Below are 27,101 nucleotides of genomic sequence, written 5' to 3'. Positions count from 1 at the left end.
ACAGCCCAGTAATTAAGATGTTCAAGACACATTTGCATGACAACTACCTTGTATCACCTCCACGTTATGCATACCTGTCCAACAAACATACAGCAAAAGGATGAATGCAAAAAGGAGCACAGAAAAAATCCAATCAAGGTACATTCTGTCTAATGTCAATATTAGAAGTAAAACACAAACAAAAATAATTAAAAAAAGAAACGAAAGTTCTGTTATTGGCAAATCTTCAAATCAATTCAGTCTAGGGTGCAAATATGTCATTGACCCCATGTCATAACGAACCCATGTCCGCTTTACTTTTTCCCATACCTTTTTAAAATGTTGTTACGGAATTGCATAACTGTGGTGAAAATAATATATAGCTTGCATTGTTTACAACAAATCCATATAATTTCTATTATAAGTAAAACATTACTTTTTAATTAGAAATATTAGCTTTGGTCCACCCCTTGTAGAAGCTATGCAATATCCACCAATATTCTGGATATATCATCAGTATTATAATTACACATTTTGCCATATGGGCAAAATAACCAGCAGATATGTTTCCCAGTGTTCCTGCAATAATGATTTGCAACATATTTATTTACTTTTTTTTAAAAGATATTTTAACAGTTAGAAATCCAAAGGGTTTTTTAAAAAATATTTTGGTTTTCATATGTATTTATTTATCTATCTACATTTGTTTTTTGTTTTTCTTAGCAACATCATTGTCATATTAAATTTCAAGGAAGAAATGTTAACATTGCAAGTTTTTTTTTTAAAATGTCTGACTTTTAAGATAGTGAGAGACCCCAGTGTATTTCCCCTTCTAGAAAGGTAGACGTGTTCTTTGTGACTCATTTGTGAATACCCCAACATGGAAACAGCATTTTACCACTCGGCTATTCTGGAGCATATGGGGCCCTTACGGAATAGTGTCTGTAGTCTAACGATCAAGGTTCACAACACTCATACTGTTCTGCATATATACAATTTGTTTGATAAATGAGTATGTTGCATAGTCGAGATTTTGTAGTATTTTTTTAATGTCTTGGTGAATAAAAGTTGGCAGTTTTGCAAATAACTGAAGCTGTGTGCAGGATAATTTAATGCTACATGATAGACTATGGGCTTTTTCCACTAAACCCAGAGTTTTAGATACTAAAACCTTAGTTAGTGGCTCTGTTAAAAAAAAAAAATCAAATATATTGATTGCCTCCAATCTGTGTTAAAAAAAAAAAAAATATTTAGGGGATTAGTGACTGCCTGCAAGTAGTCACTTCTGGATGCACTCAGAAATTTTAGAGTTAAAATAACATTGGCTTTGCCTTTTTGAAGAACAATGCAAAATAATGAAGAATGATGCTAAATTAGAAGAAAACATGAAAATATGTACGCAGCATTCTAGAATTTAGATTGCAAATATTACAATTGTGATTTTTGAATTCTTGTAATATCTAGATATTTTTTCTAATTTTCATCAGGCGATTCATTGGCTGGCCACAGGCAAGTGCATTCTAAATGACATGAGTATTAGGCTTCTTGTAAACAATTGTCTATTTTACTTAAGCATGCCATCCTGAAATTAAAAAAAATACAATCTGACAAAATACAAGGACCATGATAATGTTACAAATTTTTCTCCAAAATGTGGTTCTGTTAAATGTTTTTCCAATTTTTCAGAAAGTTTTGATTCTCTGGATAAATACTCACAGTCCTGTTGGACAGCACTGCATCCTAAAACTTTTGGCTCCTCTTGTAAATTTGGTGCAAATTAGACACAAACGTAAAAGTTAAAACTGTCATCTGTATTGACCTGTAAACAATATCTGTGACACCATTGTTTATTTTTTATTTGTGATTAAGTTTGGCCTATTTACACATCCTTGATTGAAAATGCAAGCATATTTCTGTATATCTGTAATTTTGTATATTGAAAAATTTTTGATTGTTACATTTATACAATGGTCCACAAACTGTAAATATAGAATTTGCTGTGATATTCACTGGCACCATAGCAAATATTAATAAAACATTTTAGAGAAAACAAAATGCATTTTTTTTCAAACTGAAGATTCTGATGCCATTCTTAATAAATAAATAAATTGCTGGCAACATTCAGCCTGAGGGTCAAATCCAAGAAGCACAATTAAAGACAGCAATGCCTGATATACTTACATACAGGTGAAGGCAAGCCTGCTTATAGTGGATAGTCCCCCGAACTAGAGCCCTGCGCGGGACTACTTTTTTAATCCCGCTCCCGCCCGCTCCCGCGGTTTTTAATCCCGCTCCCGCCCGCTCCCGCAATGTGGGTGTGCCACTCCCGCCCGCTCCCGCCACATTTGTGGCCAATCCCGCCCGCTCCCGCCACATTTGTGGCCAATCATGCCCGCCTCCTTACCTGATTTCCCGCGCAGTCCCGCGCGGCTGCCCTCGAGTTGTTCCCTCACGGCGTCTCTTCTCTTGCTCCGCCCAGGAACAAGGCGGAGTCACAGGAAGTGACGTCACATCACGTGACTCCGTTTTGTTCCTGGGCGGAGCAAGCTAGGAGACGCTGTAAGGGAGCAGCAAGAAGGCAGCCTTGCGGGACTGCGCGGGATTACCGGGACCCGCAGGTACAGTGCCTGACCGCCCGCTCCCGCCCGCAGCCCCAGCAAAACCGCCCGCGCCCGCAAGTTTTTTGGCGGGTCCCGCGGGACCCGCGGGACCCGCCTCCCAGTGCAGTCCTCTACCCCGAACCTTTGTGCCACAAGGTTGCTGGGCTCTCAGACTCCTCATGGACATATGATGCCTGCCTGCTCCTCACATATAAGTATATGTAAGAGTAAAATGTGGCTATGTGTTTAAGTACATATGTTATACACAACCACTCAAAGTAACTTTAAATGTGACTCCTCCTCAGCTACTCCTAAACCATATACTTAAAAATACATGCACACAATTTAAAACTTACAAAAAAAAGTCGTGGGGGTGCTACCAAGGACTAAAGGTTCCACCGAGATTTGAACTCGGATCGCTGGATTCAGAGTCCAGAGTGCTAACCATTACACCATGGAACCCTAGCTGTTTTTCTAATGTTAAATATATGGTAACATCGTGAATAAATAGGCTTGTTTTTTTAAATGCCTTCCAGTATTTTGTATGATGACTACATTTCATGGTGTTTCTAGGATTGAAAACGTGTACATCGTGTACTCTGATTAGCATAATGTTACTACCTGAATAAGAAGCAAAGCTAGTTGGTTAATTTTTTGCATTATGCAGTCTTAATAGGTTTTTAGTTTTAAAACCAGAATAGACCAAGCTTTTCGATTGTATGACAAATTATGTTGTTGTTGTTTTGATCCTTGGGAAAACACTCATCAAAATATTCTGTCAGAAGTGGGATTCGAACCCACGCCTCCAGAGGAGACTGCGACCTGAACACAGCGCCTTAGACCGCTCGGCCATCCTGACAGCTATGCAAAATCTCTCCAAAGAGCCTGATGGATCTCTCATTAGGTTTTAATTGTCAAGCATATATCTATATATTATATATATATATCTATATATATCTATATATTATATATATAATATCTATATATCTATATATAGATCTATATCTATATATCTCTATATATATCTATATCTATAGATCTCTATCTATATCTATATAATGTAAAAGGGTGAAGCCGTATTAATGAAAATGATTACACATTTTAACACCATAAAAGAGGGACTTAATGTGGATTCTGGTTTCCTTACACACTACCAGAACTTCATATGAACTTCATCTAGTCATCCAATGTCTAATTGCTGTTATCTTTGATGTTTTACTGTGGTTATTGGTTCCCTAAGTTTATTTGTTCTGTCCCTGGGTTATCTCTCTACCTCTCTGCATTTCTCACCTCCAGACCTATTATTTACGACACCCCACTCAACCCCCCCCCCCTTTATACCATCACTTTCTTTAAGTTGTAACCTCTATCATGTTGATTAGTATTGCTTCAGACCTGATGAAGGGAGGATAACTCTCGAAAGCTTGTCTTTTTAATATTATGTTAGTCCAATAAAAAAGGTATCACCGCATACTCTGCAATACTCTATTTTTTGACATTATATCTATATATATATATCTATATATATCTATCTATATATATAGATATATATATATATCTATATATCTAGATAGATAGATATATAGATATATATATAGATATACTTGACAATTAAAACCTAATGAGAGATCCATCAGGCTCTTTGGAGATGGCATATATATATTTCCACGCTGTGTTAAAATGGTTAATAGACTTTAATACAGTATCAAAAGATCAAGATAAAAAAAATTAGGTTCCACCGAGATTTGAACTCGGATCGCTGGATTCAAAGTCCAGAGTGCTAACCATTACACCATGGAACCATATAAAAAATTATCATCAAATACATGAGGACATCCCAATCGAAACCACAGCACACTAAACTAATGATTGCTTTTTATGTGTCCAAGTAAGAGATTTAAAGGAAGAACATTTTATATACAAACTGCTGTAAAACACTGAGATACACTTGTAAGGTTAATATTAGTTTGTCCTGGTGAAAATGCTACCTTAGATTATAAATCCTTTATTTTGTGCGCAAGTAATATGTAAGCTTGTTCTGATAAAATAAAGAAAAATGGTTAAGCGAGCAACTTTTTCCACTTTGATTATACTCTTATGGATACTAGCATGACAGCTATTTAAGAAAATGGTTTCACTGGGGATCGAACCCAGGACCTTCTGCGTGTAAAGCAGACGTGATAACCACTACACTATGAAACCAAACACATGTGGGTATATTTGACATGATTGCCCATATGTCTGATAAAGCAGGATAAAGAAAAAAAAAATTGTCCATAAGTAAAAAAATGTATGGGGGGGGCTCCTCATATACCGTATTTCTCCCAGTATAGGACGCTCCCTTGTATAAGATGCACCCCCATTTTTGGGGGCCAAAATTAAAAAAAAACAATATTACATAAAGTTATTGTACTGGCTGCCTGGGCATGATTTGAGTGTGATTGATGTTGGCTGCTAGCAACTGTTACCGATCGCTCAGGCAGCCAGTACATGCACATAACTTTCAGCCTCCCTGTGCCCCCTACACACAGATCCATGCTAACATACGTACATACATACATACAAACAATTTACTCCCCATCCTTACTTGAACTGCAGATCTTCTGCTGCCGCTCCCCGACTTCCGTGGGGGCCACTGTTTCCCCTCTGCCTTGCTCGACGCGGCTGCACAGGAACAGGAACTGAGCGGAGTCATGTGATGCGATCTGCATTCACGTGACTCCACCGGGTTCCTGTGCAGCCGCAGCGGATGAAGGTAAGCAGCAGTTAGTTTAAAAAAAAAAAAATCTACCACCACTGTATAAGACGCACCCAATTTTTAGACCCCAATTTTTTCTAAAAAAGGTGCATCTTATTCATGGGGAAATACGGTACTCTTGTACCAAAGGGTCTGTTTTGTTTACCTATTGCACAGTGCTAGAGAATATGATGGGGCTAAATAAAACAATAAATAATAATTTAATAAAATAAAAAGACCACAAGAGGGAGGAAGCAGAAAAAAATGGGGAAAAGAGATTCATAGAAGTGTCCCTTCCTGTGTAATTGCTCCAGGGCCCAGAGCTCCTTAATCTGGCCTAAGGATATGCAAAGGATGTTCTAAAGGCTAACAAGAGTTTGTCTTGTTTAATAGCTTGAAATCCTGGGCAATAAATTAACCGTAACTAATGATAGGTTATTAAGGAGGAAGTGGGCAATTTTTACTTTTTTATTTATTCGAAATAGGTACTTTAATAATCCTTCACAGCGTTGTAGTTTATCGATTGCTTATGAAACACAGTATTTCACACAGAAGGGAAAAACAACCAAAATGATCACTGAAAAACAAAGAACAAGGAAACCTTTTCATAGTGAACCTTTATCTTTATCTCATGGGAAATATTACTATAAGTAATACGCCTTTTTGTATGTGGGCAGTAAACAGTGATTAAAACAAGGAACATGGGAGATTACAGACTAATAATATTTTTCTGGGAATCTCATGTGTCCTTGGGATTTGAAATCCTAAACGCCCTCTTGAAAGGCATCAAATGATTTAAATATATTTGTTTACTTGTATTTAGAATTTGTATTTAGTATTTGGGGTCTACAAACTAACAAATGTAAAGGCGTCCGGGGCGTAATTAGGAACCATGGGGCCCTGATATATATAGTAGTATGCAGTTCTGCTAATTCATTATAACTGTTTCCAGTAGATTGGTATTAACCAGTATTATAAATGAACTATGCTAATATCGTAACGTCAAATTTAATTCAATTCAATAAATTTGTAATTTAAATGTAGAAAGCTAGTGGAGTCTATTTTTACAATTGGTATCAGGTAGGAAGTATTGAGCTATTTCATATTTTTTAAAATTTTTAACAGTATGTATGCAGAGTGTGTATGTCTTAGTGTGATTGTGTCTGTGTAGATCTGAGAGGGGGTTATGTTAGCATGAGTCTGTAAGGGTAAGAGGGAGTGTGTGTTAGAATGTGTATGTGTGAGAAGTAGTGTATGTGCTTATGTGTACGTGTGAGAGCAAGTGCGTATAAGTGTGTGTGTTACAGTATGTGTAAGTGTGTGTTAGTGTACATATGTGTGTTAGCATGCGCTTGTAAATGTTTGTAGGTATGATAGTGTGTGTAAATATGTGCGCCAATGTGTTAGTTATCAGGCTCTGGATCTGCCCCAAAGAAAAGGGTCACTTGGCTTTTCCTGCCCCGTGGGGCAGAATGTATCAGCCACTTATCTCCCTGTAGGTGATTTGGTTTTCATTTTGAATTGCTAAGCCCTAACATTATGAACTGTTGTAAAACTGACCTATTACTACCACATACAGGTTCATTCACTGGTAATAAAGCTAAACCTCTTATTTTCTCCACATGAGCACATAACATAAACTTCTTTGCTACTGATCTGCATCTTAGTAACCTTGTTAAGAAATGCCCTCAGATACATAATAATGCATGTGAGAAAAGTCTAAAAGTGGAAAATATACAGTGTGAACTTGCTGCTGGTAGATATAATACTAGTAACACTCTGCAGTAAGTCAGAGTCTCCAAGCGCATGGAGAGACAGTGGACTGGTCCTCCTTCACTTTGGTTCCTACAGGCACTAGAAAAGAGCAGAGGTGCCATTAACTGAGAGATGTTCCATTGTTTTACTTTTTTAACCTGCTGGTAGGGTGTCAATAAGAGTGTTCATAGAGGTTCCCCTTTCTGGGAGTGGGTTCCGTATTGTCCTGAGGGGTCCCTATTTAGGTTTTTAATTGGTCGACTTAAATAATAGACTGTAATCAATCCTTGGTCTTGTCTTATCATTCTGACTCTTTGCATCAGGAAAAACTAACACTAGATGGATCAAATTGGTCTTACCTGCAGTCAAGTTCTATACGGTCCTTAGAAGGTGGAGAGCAGCTGCTCTGTTGGAGATGTGAGCTTCAAAAGCACAGATGACGTCTTCACTTCTTCATAAAATTGATGACATGAGATCTCCATTCACACCCCTGTGACAGTATGTGGTTCACGCAATGCCATGTCAGGACATTTATTTTGCATGCACAACGATACTTTTGAAATTCCCTAGGTACATGGTTTAGAACTGGACCCTTTTGCAGTCAGTGCCCATGGAAAAAGCCAACATCAAATTGGGTCCAGAGTGAATGGGCCTCTAAACATGAAAAGAGTAACAACTGCTTAGCCTCTCTTCTGCATTGACCAATAAATAAAGTTACACAACAGATGCATCTACTTTTTCCTATATCTGTTCTCACATACATAGAAAATTATACATTCCTTATAGGAAAAAAATAGCAATTGTAATAACATAAAAATATAATATTAAATTTCAACACATTTGGAATACATTAAACATATTTACATTGTGGCTAACTGTATATTTTTAAGCTTAAAAACATATATTGAGTATATTTCACAGTGTTTTTCTCCCCCAGATTTCAGAAATGACCCTGTATTTGACCTCTCGTCAAATACTGTACATTCCGTTCCTTTTCAATGTAAACATTAAGAGAAGGTTGAAGTTACTAATGCAGAGCATTCATTCCATTTTAGAAATGAGCCCCAGAGAATTTACAAGTTAAACTCCATAGGTAGCATCTGTTGTTTTTTTTGAGAGCCAGAGGATTTGTGTTCTTTTTTAGTCTACAACTGTGGCAGTGAAAAAAGGCTGATCGGTGCTCTAAACAGTGGAAGGGCAACAGTGGAGCCAAGTCCCCCATCTTCATCTTCTGGGGCTGCACTCACCCAAGGGGATATGCAGCCCCTTCCCTCCAGGCATAAGCCTTGGGTGGGCTGAATCTTCTAGCATCTCCCCTAGATGAGACCCACTGAAGTCTTCAAGTCTATAAACTGAAGTGTCTTTAAGGGGGAGAGGGGACCAGAAGGCACAATCCACCCCCCTACCAAAACCGGAGTCTTCAGGGCCTCAGTTCTACTGTGACTTTTGGCGACCCAATTGTGCTTAACTCACTTCGAAACCAAAAAGCACACGTACTGAAAACAAAAAAACCTGAAAGGTGCAGGTGCAATATCTGACATATTTCCAAGCCTCTGTTATAACAATTACCTCTAGAGTCAATGTGATACAGGTAAATATATGAATGTGATTATGTTATAGCGGATTTAATTTAAGGATATTGCATCATTTTGACGTGTGTGGGACATGTTTGCCCTTGGTCCAATTCCCCGTCGGGGAATCGAATAAATGTATCTGTCACCAATAATCGCGTAAGATGTGTTTGATCATATACACGTAAAAGATGTGGCTTTCTCTACTGTCACTGAAGAGGAGGCATGTTCTCTTTTTCTTTCCTCTTGTCTGACCACATGCCCCTTTGACCCAATCCCTTCCCATCTCACCCATTCTCTTTCATCTACTCTTGTCCCTACTCTAGCTTACATCTTCTACCTCTCCCTGTCTACTGGATCTGTCCCATTCTCCTTCAAGCATGCAACCATCCTCCCTTGACCCAACTGATCTGTCCAATTACCGTCCCATCTCTCTACTTACTTTCACCTCTAAGCTTCTTGAAAGAATTGTTTATACAGAATTAACTAAATTTCTTGATTCTAACTCCCTACTTGACCCTCTTCCACCCTCGACACTCTACTGGGACCGCCCTTACTAAAGTTACAAATGACCTACTAACTGGGCCACTACTCCATGCTAATACTACTGGACCTTTCTGCAGGGTTTGACACTGTGGATCACCCTCTTCTCCTTCAAACTCTTCATGCTCTTGGTCTCCATGACACTGGTCTCTCCTGGTTCACTTCCTGCCTCTTTGATTGTACCTTCAGCGTCTCCGGTAAAACTTCCCCTCCCCTCTCAGTGGGGGTACCCCAAGGCTCAGTTCTAGGACCCCTTCTGTTCTCTCTCTACACTTCCTCACTTGGCAAACTAATCGCATCCTTTGGCTTTCAATACCACCTGTATGCTGCTGACACCCAGATCTAGCTATCTTCTCCCGATCTCTCTCCTTCTGTCTTAGATCATGTAACTAACTCTCTCGCCTCCATCTCTACCTGGATGTCTGCATTCTTCCTGAAACTCAATCTCTCCAAAACCAAACTTCTCATCTTCACTCCCTCCAATGCTAAGATTCCCGCATCAGTTTCTCTCAATGCCCACTGTCTTGGTGTCACCCTTGACTCCGACCTTTCGTGCACCCCCCACATTCAGTGTCAGGCTCCGTTCAGGCTGTGGAGCTGCTTCTCGTGTTCCCCCCATCTCACTAGAGTTTCCCCTGTCTTGCTAGAGTTTCCCCTTTGCTGTGGTCCATTCCTGGATTTCCATATGCTCTGTTCTGTGCTTCTGATGCCTTTATTCCGGTTTTGATCTTTGCTTCAGCTCTGTTTCCTTTATAAGGTGTGCCCCACCTATTTGTTCTGTTTGTCTCAGTCAGCAGTCTAAAGGTATGTCCTCCTTGGTTTTGTGTTTAGATTCAATGTTTAGTTTACAGGGGGGTTAGTGGCTGCGCTCTCACGGATGTGAATATAGGAGACAAGTGGAGTTTGAATGATACCTTTATTGGCTAACTGAGTAAATATAGATTGCAAGCTTTCAAGACCTCTCAGGTCCCTTCATCAGGCATGTTATACAATAATGTGAAAAACCTCTCTTTAAGTATCAGTCAAATAGCATGGTTACAATTGGGAAGCAGATAACATCAAAATGTCTAAGACAAGGTTCTTTGATCAGTCAATAGTGTTAAAATCAGAGGTGGATTGGAGTCCTAAAAGGAGGTGTCAGGAGGTATTCACAACTCTAATGGGGTCAGGTTGTGTGCATGTCTGGTTTATCTACAAAGTGATAATGGGATACAAATTCCCTATCCTGGTTGAGGCCTGCATTTAAAGACTTAAATTTAAGTATTAATTTAACCTCCCATATTTTTCTCTCCATCTGAGTTTTGAACAGTCCCATTAATACAGCCAGTCTGATGTCACTGATGCTATGTCCATTTTGGCAAAACTGTTCTCCCACTGGTGTCTCTGCTCTCTTGTTGTTGATGTTGAATCTGTGTGAATTAAACCTTTTATGCAATGGCTGGCCTGTTTCACCCACGTAGAGGGCTGTTGGACACTTTGCACACATAATAAGGTATACCACATTAGAAGATTTGCAGGAGAAGGCACCATTGATCTTATGGAGCGTATTAGAATTTGGTATAGGCACCATGTCCACAGTGTGGATGTGTGCGCATGTTTTGCACCTTCCTTGTAGGCAGGGGAAAGTGCCATTTTTTTGTGGACTTGTTTAGGGCACGCCTGGTTAATAGTTGTTTAAGATTGGGGGGCTGTCTGAAGGAAAGTGGGGGAGGCTGTGGAAAAATTTCCCTGAGTCTGTCATCGGTGTGTAGTGTTGCTTGAAGTTCTTTAGATATTTTGCATAGAGCTTCTACCTGGGGGTGGTAAGTGACAACCAGGGGCACACGGGTTCCAGTATGATATTCTTTGTACTTTAGTAATTTTTTTCTGGGAATGTTGGTGGCCTTCTGTATCTGGTTGTCAATTATCCTGGCATTGTAGTCCTGGTTCATAAAGTCTCCCCTTTGTTTCTGGAGCTGTTTGTCGCGATCTGCTGTATCAGAACAGATGCGGTTGTATCTTATGGCCTGGCTGTATATGATAGAGTTTTTTGTATGTTTAGGGTGGAAGCTGCTGTTTTTAAGGTAAGTCGGTCTGTCTGTTGGTTTGCGATACAGGGATGTGTGGATGGTATTGTTAATTTCTGTGGGTGAGTGGCTGATTGTGAGGTTGATGGTGGGGTGAAATGCGTTGTAGTTCTCGTGGAAGGTGAGAAGTTCCTCTTTGCTGGCGGTCCAGATGATTAGAATATCATCTATATAGCGAAGGTACACCAGGGGTTTTGTTTGGCAGGTGGATATGAAATCCTCTTCTAATTTTGCCATAAAGAGGTTGGCGTATTGTGGCGCCATTCGAGTACCCATCGCAGTCCCAGTTTTTTGGATGTAGAGGTCCTGTCCAAACCTTAAATAGTTGTGGTTAAGTATAAATTGAATGAGCTGCGTAACTGATTCGGTGTCCATGTTGTGTCGGTTCAGGTATTCCTGGCATGCTGCTATGCCATCTCTGTGTGGGATGTTGGTATATAGGGATTCAACGTCCATGGTGGCCAGGAGAGTGTTATGTAGGAGTGGGCCCAGGTCAGCCAGTTTGTTTAAGAGGTCTGTGGTGTCCTGAAGGAAGCTGGGTGTTTGTTGTACTTAATGGTGTATGGCAGTTTTTGTATTATCCTATTGAGTTGTTTAGTAAATTCCTTGGTGGGATCATCCTGTAGCTTCACATAGTGTCTTTCATCTGACAGTTGTCTATTTGCCTCATGTATATAGTCAGTGGTGTTCATAATGACAACAGTCCGCCGGTTTAATAATAATATCCTGGTTGTCCTTCAGGGATTGAATGGCTTTATGTTCTTTGTGTGTCAGGTTGGGTGTTGGGTCACCCCGTTTCTCCAGTATTTCCACAGTGGCTCTATTTCTGAAGCTCTCTATGTACCTGTCCAGTGTAGGGTTTCTGCCTGGTTTGGGGGTCCAAGTGGATCTTTTTGTGGGAACCCGGGTATTTGTGATGTTGCTCTGTGGTGTCTTCTCTATCATGGAAGAATTTCTTGAGTCTGAGTTTTCTGAAGTTGCTGCATAGTGATTACCTTGTCCACAGGTTTAGTGGGACAGAATGACAGGCCTTTGGAGAGGACAGATGGTTCTTATCTGCTCGGTCTGTGTGTTGAGAGGTTCACAATGCAGTTCTGCTTTACTTGGCTGATGGATTCTGGTGTGAAACCTGCTTTGTTTCTCAGTCTCTGTAGGTTCTTATTTTTAGTGTTGATGAGGAGTGTTTGTAGTTTCCTGTAGTACTGCTGCAGGGTCTGTTTTATGTCCTTATAGTCTGGTCCGAGCTGTTCCTTGAGGGTAAATATCTCTGCTTGTAATTTTGATTTCCTATTGTAACAAATCCTAATGAGGTTGTTGCGTAGCCTTTGTGATGTTCTTGTGCACAGTTGTTGTGCATATCTGCTGTTGTATGTGTCCAGAGTGGGATTTTTCAGTACAAGTCCTTTAGGGATTAGATTTTCCTTTTTGCATGTAGTAAGGAAGAAGATGTCGCTGTCCAGGTGTACAAGTTTCTTCAAGAGGTCTTTTACATTTCATATGGTGCGGTACATTGGGGTATCTTCCATGATGATAAAAGATGAGAGTTGGTACCGTGTTAGCCGTAGAATTACAGGAGACAAGTGGAGTTTGAATGATACCTTTATTGGCTAACTGAGTAAATATAGATATGATGTGAATATGTGAAAGAAAGAGAAACACAATAGTGCAATATGTCTCAAAGCTTATTTTTTGTAAAATGAAGGCCGCAAGTGGCTACTCACATTTGGTGGGGGCTTCTTCAGTTAGCCCCAAAGTACGCGCTTGGGCGATATAATCCTCGCCTTAAAGATTTCTTTGGCAGCACTATGTAATATGTGTTTCTTCAGTTAGCCCCAAGATGTGCATTTAGGTGGTATAATCCTTGCCCTGGAATTTCTTTAGCCAAAGCCTTTGGAGCAGTCTGGAGTGTCCACAGTTCCTTTTTGGTGAGCAATGATAGAATTGCTCACTCCTCAGCGTGTAGGTGGTAAAATCCCCACCAAGGATATAGTGGTGGCTGACAAGGTATTCTGTCTTATAAATTAAAAAAGGTCCAGGAGCAAGATAAAATAGTTTTTAAAAAAACTTATTTATTTTAAACTTTTGGTAATAAAAACCAATAAAAACCAACAAAGGGTTAATATAAAATAATACACAAACGCGTTTCGCCTACCACAGGCTTCCTCAGAGTGTATCAATGTTTAGTTTGTTTATTAGTAATTCAGAATGATAGTAAGTCAGAATGATAAGACAAGACCAAGGATTGATTACAGTCTATTATTTAAGTCGACCAATTAAAAATCTAAATAGGGACCCCTCAAGACAATACGGAACCCACTCCCAGAAAGGGGAACCTCTATGAACACTCAAATTGACACCCTACCAGCAGGTTAAAAAAAGTAAAACAATGGAACATCTCTCAGTTAATAGCACCTCTGCTCTTTTCTAGTGCCTGTAGGAACCAAAGTGAAGGAGGACCAGTAGACAGGGTTTAGTGTTAGGACCCGCCGTATATTGGAATACTTTGGCGTAGTGGTGGGCTAAGCATGCTATGGCCATATGATGTGACGGAATCTCCAATTGTTATCTTATAGTCCTAGGCTAGTCCTGTGGTATCTGGTCAGTCTTGTCAGCCTTTGGTGTACTGTCCTGAAGCCCTGGTAGAGGGGTGTCCTGTTCTGTTCCCCGGTAGAGTGGTGTCCTGTACCATGTATGTATTGTCTGGTTATGTTTCTTGCTCGCTCTGTCCCCCTTGCTTGCTATGTCTCTGCTATTACTCTGCTTAGCTTCCATACTCCCAGCCTGCAGCATCCTGCGCATGATTCCAGTGCTATGTCTCATGCCTGCTCCGGGGTGCTTGCAGGTTATCACTTTGTTTTGTTCTGGACATCATCTGCTGCTATGTCAGCCCCGTCCATCTTCACTACTGCGCAGTAACTCCTGAACACCATCTTTGGGCGCTCTGGGTCATTACAGTCTTCTGTATGGACTCAATTCCTGACATTCAGCCTGTCTCTAAAAACTGCCGTCTCCATCTTAAAAACATTGCCCGCATCCGTCCCTTCCTAGCACAGCATGCCACTAAGGCTCTCGTCCATGACCTCATTATCTCCCGCCTTGATTATTGTAACTCTGTCTTAACTGGTCTCCCTCTTAACCGTCTCACCCCTCTACAATCTACCATGAATGCTGCTGCCAGACATATCTTCCTCTCCCATCGCTTCACTAACACCTCTCCACGCTGGTCCATCCCTAACGACGGCAGTTTTACCTATTGTGTAAATACATTGTACAGCACTACGGAATTTGATAAAACAATAAATAATAATGTGCCTCCCCGTCGGGGAATCGAACCCCGGTCTCCCGCGTGACAGGCGGGGATACTTACCACTATACTAACGAGGATTGACATAAAAAAAGCCTCCTCTGTCATGTGCTCTATAGCAATGTGACATATTTAACATGGGAAGGCAATATATAAGCCTATATCAAATAAATATATATATCAAATAAAAGCATGGTTAATACATAATACAGATGTCAACTGTAAATACCATTTTTGTTCAAATTATGTCTACTTTTTTAAATGTGACACCAGATATACATTTACTAGAATAATTTTATGTTGTGTTCTTCTGGCAATTGCCAAACCTAGTTATATCCATCAGACTTCCACATACTGAAGCGAGATCCATAACTCCAGGGAACATATTCTCGTCCCTTCTGATCCTTGGCGTTGTGTATAGTGATCTTGGGGTTGTGGGCAGTTGCTTGGCCATGGAAATCTACTTCATGAAGCTCCAGATGCACAGTGCTTGTGTTGCTTCCTGAGGCAGTTCGGAACTCTGTAGTGCCACATTTAAAGTCAGCGAGGGATTCAGTGGGACCCAATTACACTGCCAATGTAATTGTCACACCTCCTCTAAAGATTCCTAATCTACCATTTCATGGTAGTTTTCTTAACAGGGCTGTAACACCTGACCAGTCTGCTGCGGGAGGCAGATGCTTGGTATGAAATTATGTGCCCTTGCAGTAGAAGAATGGCTGCCTTCACAGAGTGCATAGGGCACAGCGAGTGTGTGTTTATCTTTCAATGGTGGTTGTTGGACCACCTCCCACATCCACCATGCCAAAATAAACACATAAGTACTGTGTGCCATCCCTCCTCTTTCAAAATACATTAGGTATATTACTGTTTTCCACATTGATACGGTTCACTCTTGGAACCTGTGACACCCAAAATATGCTTTTGTAGTTTTTTGATAATAATTTTTTAATTTAAATCATTTCACTTATCTATGGGGTAAAAAAAACTTTTCGCCAACTCTCAGAAGACTGAATGAAGTGTATATCATATGGGAATGCCATAGGAAATGCCATAAGAAATATTTGTGCGTTCTTTTAAGGTGATTTTCATGTGACCTTGAAAAAAAAAATCTGAACAGAGAACAGAAACTCAGATAACATTATTATTCTATGAGAATATTTGCTTTCATCAAGAAGCCATTCCTCTCCAAGAGTCAAATCTGTACATTTAGGATTTCATTGTACATTTGTGATTTTTTGAAAAGGGTTTTATTAAATAATACTGCTTATTGTGTTAACGCAAACTTATCCAGTACAACCACTTGTTGTGTCCACTATTCACAACATTTGTTAAAGAAGGCAATTTCATTTTTTTTCTTTCACTTCTGCATTATGTTGCTGCATGACAGGTCCTCAACTCATAACGAAACTAGTTGGAAGTATTAGAGGTCATTGAGTGACAGCTTGGCATCTGTAAAAACACTGCTTCAGTAAGAATATACACTGAAGATAATATCTTTTTTCAGTAAGAGATTTGTAGATCTTGTATACTCCTCCCTATATAGAATGCACACTAAGAAGGAACAAAAAAAAAATACATTAGCCTCCCCGTCGGGGAATCGAACCCCGGTCTCCCGCGTGACAGGCGGGGATACTTACCACTATACTAACGAGGATTGGCTATTCAAGTCTTTGCAATAGATATTGTTATGTGTATAAACGTAGCTTAGGGAGCATTATTTACGTCATATGTAAAAATTATTTTATTAGAGTCAATGTCCCAAATTAGAAAACATCTTACATGATTCATTTATATAAAAAAAACTTGTCTCCCCGTCGGGGAATCGAACCCCGGTCTCCCGCGTGACAGGCGGGGATACTCACCACTATACTAACGAGGACTGACACGTCAGAGCCTTGAACGTGGTGGAATGTGACATACCATTGGTAGCCTGAACTTAAATCAGTACTATTATGTAAGTAGACGTGGTGGAGATGGTTATAGTGTTTGCAGGGTGACAGACATACTGTATTGCCAATGAAAATGTAAACATCAGAGCTCTCTGTGAAATGTAAAACTAAAGATGTGAGGAAAGGTTGATTAGATTGTTTACAAAAGGCAGTGCCTGAAATTACACCTAATAAGTAAACAGATAACTCACTGTTTAAGACAGGATACACTTTATCGACTGAATGAGCACTGATCACATTTTTGAAAAAGTATATAGATTTATGTAGCATATAGTTGCATTTTCTTCTTAACACAAATAAGACGTAAACAAAAGATGTTGTCTCCCCGTCGGGGAATCGAACCCCGGTCTCCCGCGTGACAGGCGGGGATACTTACCACTATACTAACGAGGATTAGCCTTGTGCTGAAGTCGGAAAATGGAATGCTTTAGCTCAATATGTATGTGACAATTCTAGAAGGGTTTATTGGGAAGCCGTTTTCATGTTTTCCTGGGTGCAAGCTCATCCTGGCAACAGGCAAACAAGCCAAATGCCTGATGGGCTGGTGGCCACTGGTACCTTCCATGTACCCATGCATTTTAAATAGATAAAACAAATGTACAGTGCTACGGAATAATAATAATAATTCAAATTGCCAACCTGTAATATTATTCCCTCAGCTTGAATTGGGACTAACACCCCAAAAACACAAACATTGCACCCAAGCATTGCTGCTCCCCATAAAATCAGCTACAGCTCATGCTGGTGCTTTAAAGGAGCCATTTAAGTGAATTTAGGTTTGCTTAATATTACGCAAGAAAGGAGATATTTCTAAATCATTAAACAAATGCCTAGATTTCAGTATTACTCAAGATGTTTGTATTTAAATCTATTACAGTGATAAAAATTAAGAGATTGTGTTATCTAAGTGTTACCAGCCTTCTCTAAATATGTATTTATCTTATGAGTAGTGTTGAAGTCAGCTGATATTAAAGTGGTTACCTTGTTCAAGCAAATATTGTAGCTTCCCCAGAAGTGATTCTTACAGTACAAAGCTGAGAGCTGCAGTTCCTTGATAATATGAGTCTGTTGTACTTGTAATTTCAAAAAGAGGTACTGAGGCAGAAAGCATGGCAGACCCAACTATTTTATACTACAGTAGGAAACTGGTTGGAGGCTGCACACTGCAGCACCCAATACGTTGCTCTAATGCCAGATCAGGTGAACATGGGGTGCTGTTGGACAGGTACTTTCCTAGTTTGCCAGATGGCCAGTCTGGGCCTGCCCATTGGTATACATACATGGTGGGTGCCTAATATATATGTAAGGCCCCCTTGTGGTTTTGATCTCTAATGATGGATTCCACTTATTGAAGTGCCCCCCACCCAGAACCTAAAAAAAGCCTTTTTGGGAAGGACTTTATAACATCTTCAAAATCTTTAAACAGATCCAAAGCTCTCTTAACATTCCCAACAAAGAGCTTTCTCAGTTCAGGGTGTAAAAGTAAATACACAGAGAGGTAAAAATGCATTTATAGGAGTCAATTTAATTGCATATGTTCTTCTAAATCACATGCAGAAGTCAGAACAGTAAGGTCTTTAATAATCTATGAATTGAGGTGAAATGAAAAAATTCAACTCATCAACTTTATAATACATCATGATGGGTCAACTTCTAATGAGTCTCTCCACTGAGAATCGCTTTATCCCTTTCACAACTTAATTTATGAGAATTAAAGACATTTTACCATTAAGTATGGATTGACAAATAGGTGATTTAGATCCCCGTGGAGGAAACAAATCACGCCTTTACCCCAATGATGAACACACGTGCCATAAACATAATTGCTCAAATCATGACTATGCCAAAGCTCTGCATACACCTGCAGATATATTGTATGTAGATTAACTAGCTAGTACTATGTGAAATGAGAATCTCTCAAGGATATTCAAAAAATAACTTAATTCCCCAAATTACTATGTCACTACAGAGTCACTGGCTCAGGTTTTCCCAAAGTGTGGGAGAACTTTGTGTGTGTGTTCGTGTTGTCCTTTGTGAACGCTGCAGATCTCTGGTTACAATAGTAGGAGCAACAATGTCTACAGCCTTATCTTCTCTGATAACAGGATACTACTGTGACTTTTCTCACGCTTTGGAAAATCACTGGAATTTAAAAACTCTCTTAGAGCTTGTCATGTCAAAACTTGGAGGTGAATTCAACTAAAGAATTAAAGACATTAAAGCAGAATAGAAAGCTAAAATAGCCAGTACATGTACAGAGAGGAAAATAGTATAGAAACTGACGGCAGATAAGAACCAGTAGGCCCATCCAGTCTGCCCAACCTCTGAGTACTTTCCTTTAGTACTTGCCCTTATCCTATATCTAGCTTGGGCTTATGCCTATCCCATGCTTGCTTAAATGCCTTTACTGTATTAACTTCTACCACTTCTGCTGGAAGGCTATTCCATGCGTCCACTACCCTTTCCGTAAAGTAATATTTTCTGATGTTACCATTAAACCTTTGCCCCTCTAGCTTATGGCTATGTCCTCTTGTTGTGGTAGTATTTCTCCTTTTAAATAAACTATCTTCCTTTACCTTGTTGATTCCCTTTAAGTATTTTCTATCAGGCTATATAGGTTAAGATCCTTTAACCTGTCCTGGTAAGGTTTATCTTGTACTCCATAAACCATGTTAGTAGCCCTTCTCTGAACGTTCTCCAACATATCCTTCTGGAGATCCGGTCTCCAGTACTGTACACAATACTCCAAGTGAGGTCTCACCTGTGATCTGTACAACGGCGTGAGCTCTTCCCTCTTTCTACTGCTAATACCTCTCGCTATACAACCAAGCATTCTGCTAGCGTTACCTGCTGCTCTACTGCGTTGTCTGCCTTCCTTTAAATCCTCAGAAATAATTACCCCTAAATCCCTTTCCTCACACGTTGAGGACAGTATCAAATATGCTATACTCTGCCCTTGGGTTTTTATGCCCCAGGTGCAGTACTTTGCATTTATCCACATTAAATGCCAATTGCCACAGCTCTGACCATTTTTCCAGTTTTCCTAGATCATTTGCCATTTGGCTTCTCCCTCCAGGAACATCAACCCTGTTGGAAATTTTTGTGTCGTCAGCAAATAAACATCCCTTTCCATCAAGACCTTCTGCAATATCACCAATAAAAATATTAAAGAGAATGGGTCCAAGTACAGATCCCTGAGGTATCCCACTGGTAACAAGACCTTGTTCTGAATATACGCCATTGACTACTACCTTCCATTGTCTGTCACTCAGCCACTCCTTAATCCATTCAACAACATTGGCATCTAAACCCAGAGATTGCAGTTTATTTATAAGTCTTCTGTGTGGGACAGTGTCAAAGGCCTTACTGAAATCCAGATACGCAATGTCTACTGCACCACCTTGATCAATTGCCCAATCAAAAAAAATCAATAAGATTAGTTTGGCATGATCTTCCTGAGGAAAACCCATGTTGTTTTTGATCTTGACAATTTATCATTAGAGGCAAAACTATAGCAGAAAAAAAAGCCACTCCACTCCTACACCAAATTATATGCCACTGAATGAAGTTACCTACTACCACATGTACTGTCACTTCCAAGTGATATCTTCCTATCCCATTTCAACTGCGCCTGAGTTATTTTATTTCATTATTTTGTAAACAAAGGAACCTAGTGTAGTGATTTGTTGGTGAATAGTGTCATTGTAGCACTAATGAAGGATTCTGTTTGCTATTGTTGGTGTACACATTCTATAGAATTGTTTAGCTCAATCTGTCAAATGCTCCCCTATTTATTCTAACTTTAAATGTTGACTAAAATACCACATTCAGAGAACATACAATTAGTCCTCCAAATACATACAACCTTCATATAAAAAAAAAAACAGTCTGTACTCCATACCTTCAAGAGTTCCACATCTCCAAATCACTACTGCTACATCAGAGTCTTATTCCTTATCTATCTTCTTTTTGGGGGAAACATTATATTATTCAAAAAAACTAGAACTGATTTAAAAAGCAAATAGGATAATATTTTTGAAACATTTTTAATCTAATGCTAGTAATTAGAAAAATGGTGCGACTTTCCATTTAAATTTGATATCAAAATGGCAACAATAGAAAACATTCTTCATGCATATGGAAACATTAATGTATGAATGAGTTCTTGGTCAAACCGAGAAGTTTCTCCTGGGAAAGGGCTGAATTGGCCCTGCATAATACATTGTTCAAACATTGATTAAGGGATCTCTGAAATAAACATGCATTATCCGGGCCCAACCAAACTGTTCTTACATAAGAAACACACCGGTATGAGTCCTTCATAATGCATACAGCAGTTGGAGAGTTGAAACCACAAGACTCCTGCAAGGAAAAACAATAATCTTCACAGATAAGGTCATTCCTACGAAAAGCAATCACTGAGATCTACCTTGTTTGCCAGGTTTTCTAATTAACATATTCTTCCAGTGAAGGATTATTGACAACGAATAACCATGTTAATTAAATAATCTTTTTAATAAATGTGGTGGGGATTGTACAACTGGTAAAATAAAAAAAAATGCAGTATAATCTTTGGCAAGAATGAACAGGTAGTTTAAAAATGTTTCAGATTAAACTGGGCGAAGGTCAGCATAAAACTATGATTGGCAGAATTTAAGGTTGTCAAGATTGTGTCTGAGAAAATTATATAATATTCAAATATTTTAATTATGTGGCATTAATAAATGGCATGTTGAGATTAGTTAATGCTTGAAGTTTAATGGTGTTGTCTGAGGCTAGAATTCCATTCCCACAATGCTTCACATGCATGACTATATATATAATGTCCTCAGTCTTGTGAGAGGAATGATTCCATTAAACCAAAATATATCTACTCAGTTACTCCAACCCTATGCCTGTGTAAAGTCAAAAGTGAGCACTATCTCTCAAATGAAGGTGGAGTCTCACAGAAAAAAATAACATATTTTATTCTTTGAACAGTGCTGTATAATGCTTTTTTACCTTTTTATGTTCCAAAACACTGTCTTTGACCCGGAGAACTCCGGGTGAAGCACCACTTCTCTGGGTCAACACCAGGGGTGTACCTAGAGTATTTGGCACCCGGGGCGGATCCTGTAAGTGGCACCCCCCCCCCCACCAAATGTAAAGACGTCTACAAAATTATGTTAAGAATATTTATTGCACCAATTTGTAAACTGTATGTCAACTGTAAACAACAAGAAATCTGAAAAAATAAATTAATAACTTATAAGTAAAATAAATAAGTTTAAATAACATTTACTGAACATATAATAGTGCTTTCTTTAATAACCCTCCAAAAAAAACAGCGTCCACATTGCCCACATAGAACCTGACCAGCACCCAAATTACACACACATAGGACGTGCCATCTTTGCCCCAAACAGCCCAGCATGAGTCAGCATTGTTCCCAAACAGCCGAGTGTACGCCATCTTTGTCCCATAAACACGCTACCTGTGCCATCTTTGTCCCATAAACAGCCTGCCTGTGCCATTTTTGTCCCATAAACACCCTGCTTATACCATCTTTGCCTTTTTGACAAATCAACTATACACCTATGATTAACACAAACACTTTTACAGTCACTCACTAAATCACTTTCATTCACACAATTCATTCACACAATCATTTATTCTTTCACACAAATTATTTACACATATTCATTGATGCATTCTCACAAATTCATTAATTCTCTCACGCATTCAAACAATTCATCCACACATTAATCCATTCATTTTCACTCTCTCATTCTGGCTCTTTATTTCAATATTCTTGCTACCCTCCTTTCTTCCTATCTACCCATTCTCACCCCCTTCTCCCTATCTACCCCCTATCCCCCCGTCTCACTCCCTTCTCCCTATCTACCCTCTCCCCCCTTTGAAGTTCACTTACCTTTCAGGAGTCCTGCGGTGGGGGTGCAAGGCCTCTGTCTCCCAGCTCTGCCACTGTATGGAACAGTATAGAGTGATGGGAGTTATGATGTACTTTAGAGCATAATTCTATAATGAAAAAGACACTGGAAATGGTACAGCATAACACCCATCACTCTCACACATTTACCAATCCACATTTACCAATCCACATTTACCAATCCACAGATTCCACACATACCAATCCACAGATTCCACACATACCAACCCACAGATTCCACATTTACCAATCCAGTTACCAATCCAGATTCCACGCATACCAATCCACAGATTCCACACATACCAACCCACAGATTCCACACTTACCAATCCACATTTACCAATCCAGTTACCAATCCACAGATTCCACGCATACCAATCCACAGATTCCACGCATACCAATCCACAGATTCCACACATACCAATCCACATTTACCAATCCACAGATTCCACACATACTGGTCAACACCCAAATCTTCTGGGTCGCAGGATGGGGGTCTTGTCACGCTCTGCTCCCTGCCCATTTGCCCTTTAAATGGGTGTGTTTCCCCCACAGACATCAGCAGGACCACCGCTGACGTCAGTGGGCAGTCCTGGCCGTGTCCCGCAAGGGAAGGTAGAATGAAGAAGTTCCCAGGTATGGTCATGTGATATTTTGGGTAACATTCCCTGCTCAGACACCACACAGAGCGGATTCTTTATGGCAATGCAGATGTCCCGCTTGTACAATTAAACCCTTCCTCCAATGGACTTTTATTAGTTAGAGCGACAGATTTTGTAACTGAGACTGAGCCATTCTATTGTTTACCACAGGCAGTATGATAAGAAACGAGGGTGCTTGTCTTGGGCTAAGATAATAGAACTGGAACACGAACAAATGGATAATATGCAGATGTCTGAAAACATTACTTAAAAACTGAACTGAAAAACTGAAAAGCAGCAAAATACTAGTTACGTGATATTAGGAATAAAATGGTGGGAGCTCCCTTGTAAGGTTGCAGAAGAATCAGAAATATGAGGTTTTATACTTTGGCTTTATTTATTTACTCTAAACTTATAAGCGACAGGTAATGGGCCTATATGTGCTGTCTGAGCTATAATGTCTATCAGTGGCATTATACCTCACGCTAGGATTACTGTGTGTTGCTCATTTACATTCCTAAAACAATATGCTAATTGTTTGTAGTATGCAAATTGCTATGGTGGCATAAAACGTGTTGAGTTTAGGAAGGAAAAACTCAATTCTGCCTCTGACTATATGGGTCCTGGCAAGCATTTGTGCGCACACACCAGTACCATCCAGAGCCATACATTGGGCTCACCTAGCTCCATAGGCTATAGCCACCATATATTACGTAGAGCAAAGCTTGGGGCGTTTGCCGTTTATCAATGAATTAAGAGTTGTGCTAGAATAATGCAGCCATTTTTGTGGGCATTTCATTATATAGAGTAAATTTGGGAACATTAAATATCTCACCTTGTCAGATAATTTCAATATATGCATATCTTCTAATCCATAATACTGTTCTAAAATGTAGCTTATGTGCAAGCATCCCCAAGAAAACTTTGCCCAGCTCAGGAATCCCTAGACAATAACAGTATGGCCTCTGTGTTATGGGATATGTCAGGCATGTGTTACATTCCTGGAATTCCGCACCCGTGGTAGGGCAATTGTTTAGAGGCCACTCCAGAGCGGATTTCCCTTGAAGTCATTGAGCAAAAAAGTCTTACGCCGAAACCCAGGGATATGCAAAGTAGAAGAATAACTCAATGTCATGTTACTCCTTCATGCCATAATGGGGTTTGTTATCATGTGACATAACTACTAAATTGCGTACCGATGAAATGGGTTCATAGACACAACCATTAAGATCCAAAGTACACATACAAGCCTTCTGTGTTATGCCATTGTACATAGTGTGGGAATAAATATGTGGCCATATCGAGAGCACTTACAATTAAATTATGCATAATAAAGTAAATTACCAAGAAAGTAATGTAGGATTTGTTGGTATGACATATGAACATCTGATATATTTGAGGGGAAAAAAACCAAACAAACAAAAAACTAAATTCTCACTTTATTTTAATATAAAAATACAAGTATTTACAACTCATGTAAAATAAAAAAAGGTGCCATTACAGATAAAGGAGTTTCACAAATCTTAACCATGAGAATCATCATAAAAATATATTTATACATAAATGACATTGGTGTTTTGTTTTTTTAACCAATCAATACAAAATATTGTGTAAATCTTGACATATATAATGTTTTTTAATTGATTATTTCCCAGGAAAGTTTACATAACAGGCAAACAGAATCATACCACTTTCAATACGAAAACAAAAAAGCTTTAGCCTTGAGAGAAGCCAACATAAGAAATACAATTTATATTTTGTATTTAGCAAGTTAAAAAAAAAAAAAAAAAAAGCACGTATGTATATTTAATTTTCAAATAACCCTCAAAGTGCCAGAGACAAGCAATTCTCCCAACCAGCAGTTAAAGTTCTTAAAATAATAGCATTTAAAACATTCGTCACATGCAAGGTTAGAAAATTCAAAAAAACATAGCTTTATATTAAGCATTTTATATATAAAATATAAAATTAAGTGCACACATTTAGGTCAGTTTTGTTACGCCATACACATTAAAAGATTTCACAAAAGGTAATGTTTTAACTCTCCCTTCTATAAATGATACTTCACATTGTTAAATGAAATATATACAGATGAGTCATTGGGTTACATAACACTGCAAAATACACAAGGGCTCGGTTTTGATTACAAGAGGACTATCAGAACAGGTTCTGACCAAATGTTTTTATTGGTAAAAAAAAAACTCTTGATGGGTTGTCTCCCAATCAGGGGGCTTTTAGGTAATTAGGAAATTTTCTCGAAAAAAAATAAAATAGTGACCCTCCTAGAGATGGGATGGTCTGGGGAAAAAAAGGGAAAAATTGGGGGAAAATGTTTTTTCCCAAAGCCAAATTTAGGTTTTTTTCCAGAAAAATTGAAACAAAATGGAATGTGGAATTTTACAGTGATAAATATGTTTGACATAGCATTCAAACTATATAACATGAAAGATGCAATGTGTCCACATCATGCCAGTTACTTAACTTTTTCATTTGTAATCGGTGCTAAGGTGCAAATCTGATTGGACGATTGTGATCGCTCGCCCTGTCCAATCCATGTAGGAGGATTAGAGGAGATCTTTTGTTTGTGTCGATGGCTTCTTCATTTATTTTGTTGCATTTGAGGGAAATGGGGGGGGGGTTTACCTGTTCTCATGTATTCCATTTGCAACAAAAAATTAAGTTTGAAAAAGCAAATTTAGTTTATTATTTACTGAATAAGCTGTACTTTTATTTAAAGCAAACTAACAAAATCATTTTAAATTGGTAAAACTACTCCACTCTGTATTTTGTTTTTCAATTTTTTTAGACCCTCAAAAGTCTATGTAACTCATATTACAAAATGAATACGTTGGGAGGGGAGACAAAAAACCCCCCTACCAATTCCAAACAGCTGTATACATACCTTATTCCAAGCATGATTAGTTGTTTAATAGGCTTTAAACCCATGCTTTCTCCCTTTTATACAGTGATAACAAAATAGCTGCAAGTAGGATTAACATGGTAGCAAGGAGAAAGGTCCAACTGGATTACAATTGGATCATGACATAAAAAGTCACCTTTTTTTTTTTTTTTAGCAGGAAAAATGTAACATAAAAATTTTGTTTTAAACGTAAATAGATTTTGCTGGCATCAAAAAACAAACAAAAATAAATACATTTAAAAAAAAATCTGCCAAAATGATTGATGATGCCGCTAAATAGCATGCATTTTCCCCATAGGTATAACTTATGTAGTATTACAAATCATTAATTATGGACTTAAAAACCAGTCCTTGAGGTGTCATAACCTTTTCAGAGACCAGGAAGAAAAAAATACCAATTGAAATTCAAAATTATGCATCTTTGTGACCCTCGAAAATTGAATGCACCTGTAAATAAACATGACGTCATGACGTAAATACAATTTGTATAACACTAATAGAAATAGTGTACATATAGATAACAGTAAAGTTTGCTACTAGAAACGACAGTGCTGTCCATATACTGCGGCCCATAGGAATGGCCTTGGTAAACACCTTCTCTTGTACTTTGTTACTAACACCTTCACAGTCAGGCTACTTAGAAACTGACCAGGAAACGTCCAGACGATTATGTTCAAGGTTTGAAACATGATAACCCTAGCAATGCTTGTTTCACACACTGAGGTACACTATGAAATTAAACAACTTCAATAGATAAGCAGTACGTAACCCCATATTTATATACAGCAGAGTTTTAACTTTTTTTTTCAAGTCAGTAAAAAAAAATGTCTAATCATAATTCAGCTTGTAAGTTAGGCTTGTAGACAAAAACCTATGACATGTTGGTTGATGAGATGTAGAATCAAATTTCAGGCTATGCTTCAGATAGAGACGCTCCAGAACAACCTGAGGGGCAGCAGACTGAAGCCAAGTACCATGCGGGTTGATTGCAGTGATGGGGAGATACGTTTAAGTGCTGCCAGCAGGCATTATTTTAAGGATATCCCCAAACTGATTACAGGTAGATCAAAATGAATAGACTAATCAATGTTTCATGTGAACTCA

The 27,101-nt window shown here is 38.9% G+C and overlaps 8 non-coding genes across 8 annotated transcripts; all 8 read right to left on the bottom strand.

The window, feature by feature from the left end:
• Positions 1-2,969: 2,969 nt before the first annotated feature.
• TRNAQ-CUG (transfer RNA glutamine (anticodon CUG)) lies at positions 2,970-3,041 on the bottom strand. The gene has a single exon. It is a non-coding gene; the product is annotated as a tRNA-Gln (tRNA).
• A 314-nt stretch (positions 3,042-3,355) lies between these two features.
• TRNAL-CAG (transfer RNA leucine (anticodon CAG)) lies at positions 3,356-3,438 on the bottom strand. Its single transcript has one exon. It is a non-coding gene; the product is annotated as a tRNA-Leu (tRNA).
• An 871-nt stretch (positions 3,439-4,309) lies between these two features.
• On the bottom strand, positions 4,310-4,381 carry TRNAQ-UUG (transfer RNA glutamine (anticodon UUG)). Its single transcript has one exon. It is a non-coding gene; the product is annotated as a tRNA-Gln (tRNA).
• Positions 4,382-4,708: 327 nt separating this feature from the next.
• Positions 4,709-4,781, bottom strand: TRNAV-UAC (transfer RNA valine (anticodon UAC)). The gene has a single exon. It is a non-coding gene; the product is annotated as a tRNA-Val (tRNA).
• A 9,782-nt stretch (positions 4,782-14,563) lies between these two features.
• On the bottom strand, positions 14,564-14,635 carry TRNAD-GUC (transfer RNA aspartic acid (anticodon GUC)). Its single transcript has one exon. It is a non-coding gene; the product is annotated as a tRNA-Asp (tRNA).
• Positions 14,636-16,140: 1,505 nt separating this feature from the next.
• TRNAD-GUC (transfer RNA aspartic acid (anticodon GUC)) lies at positions 16,141-16,212 on the bottom strand. The gene has a single exon. It is a non-coding gene; the product is annotated as a tRNA-Asp (tRNA).
• A 153-nt stretch (positions 16,213-16,365) lies between these two features.
• On the bottom strand, positions 16,366-16,437 carry TRNAD-GUC (transfer RNA aspartic acid (anticodon GUC)). Its single transcript has one exon. It is a non-coding gene; the product is annotated as a tRNA-Asp (tRNA).
• A 391-nt stretch (positions 16,438-16,828) lies between these two features.
• On the bottom strand, positions 16,829-16,900 carry TRNAD-GUC (transfer RNA aspartic acid (anticodon GUC)). Its single transcript has one exon. It is a non-coding gene; the product is annotated as a tRNA-Asp (tRNA).
• Positions 16,901-27,101: the final 10,201 nt, after the last annotated feature.

The sequence above is a fragment of the Sceloporus occidentalis genome, unplaced genomic scaffold, assembly GCF_023333645.1.
Source record: "Sceloporus occidentalis isolate IW3139 unplaced genomic scaffold, rSceOcc1.0.p SCAF_32, whole genome shotgun sequence".
NCBI lineage: Eukaryota > Metazoa > Chordata > Lepidosauria > Squamata > Phrynosomatidae > Sceloporus > Sceloporus occidentalis.
This window is presented reverse-complemented; position numbering and strand designations above follow the sequence as displayed.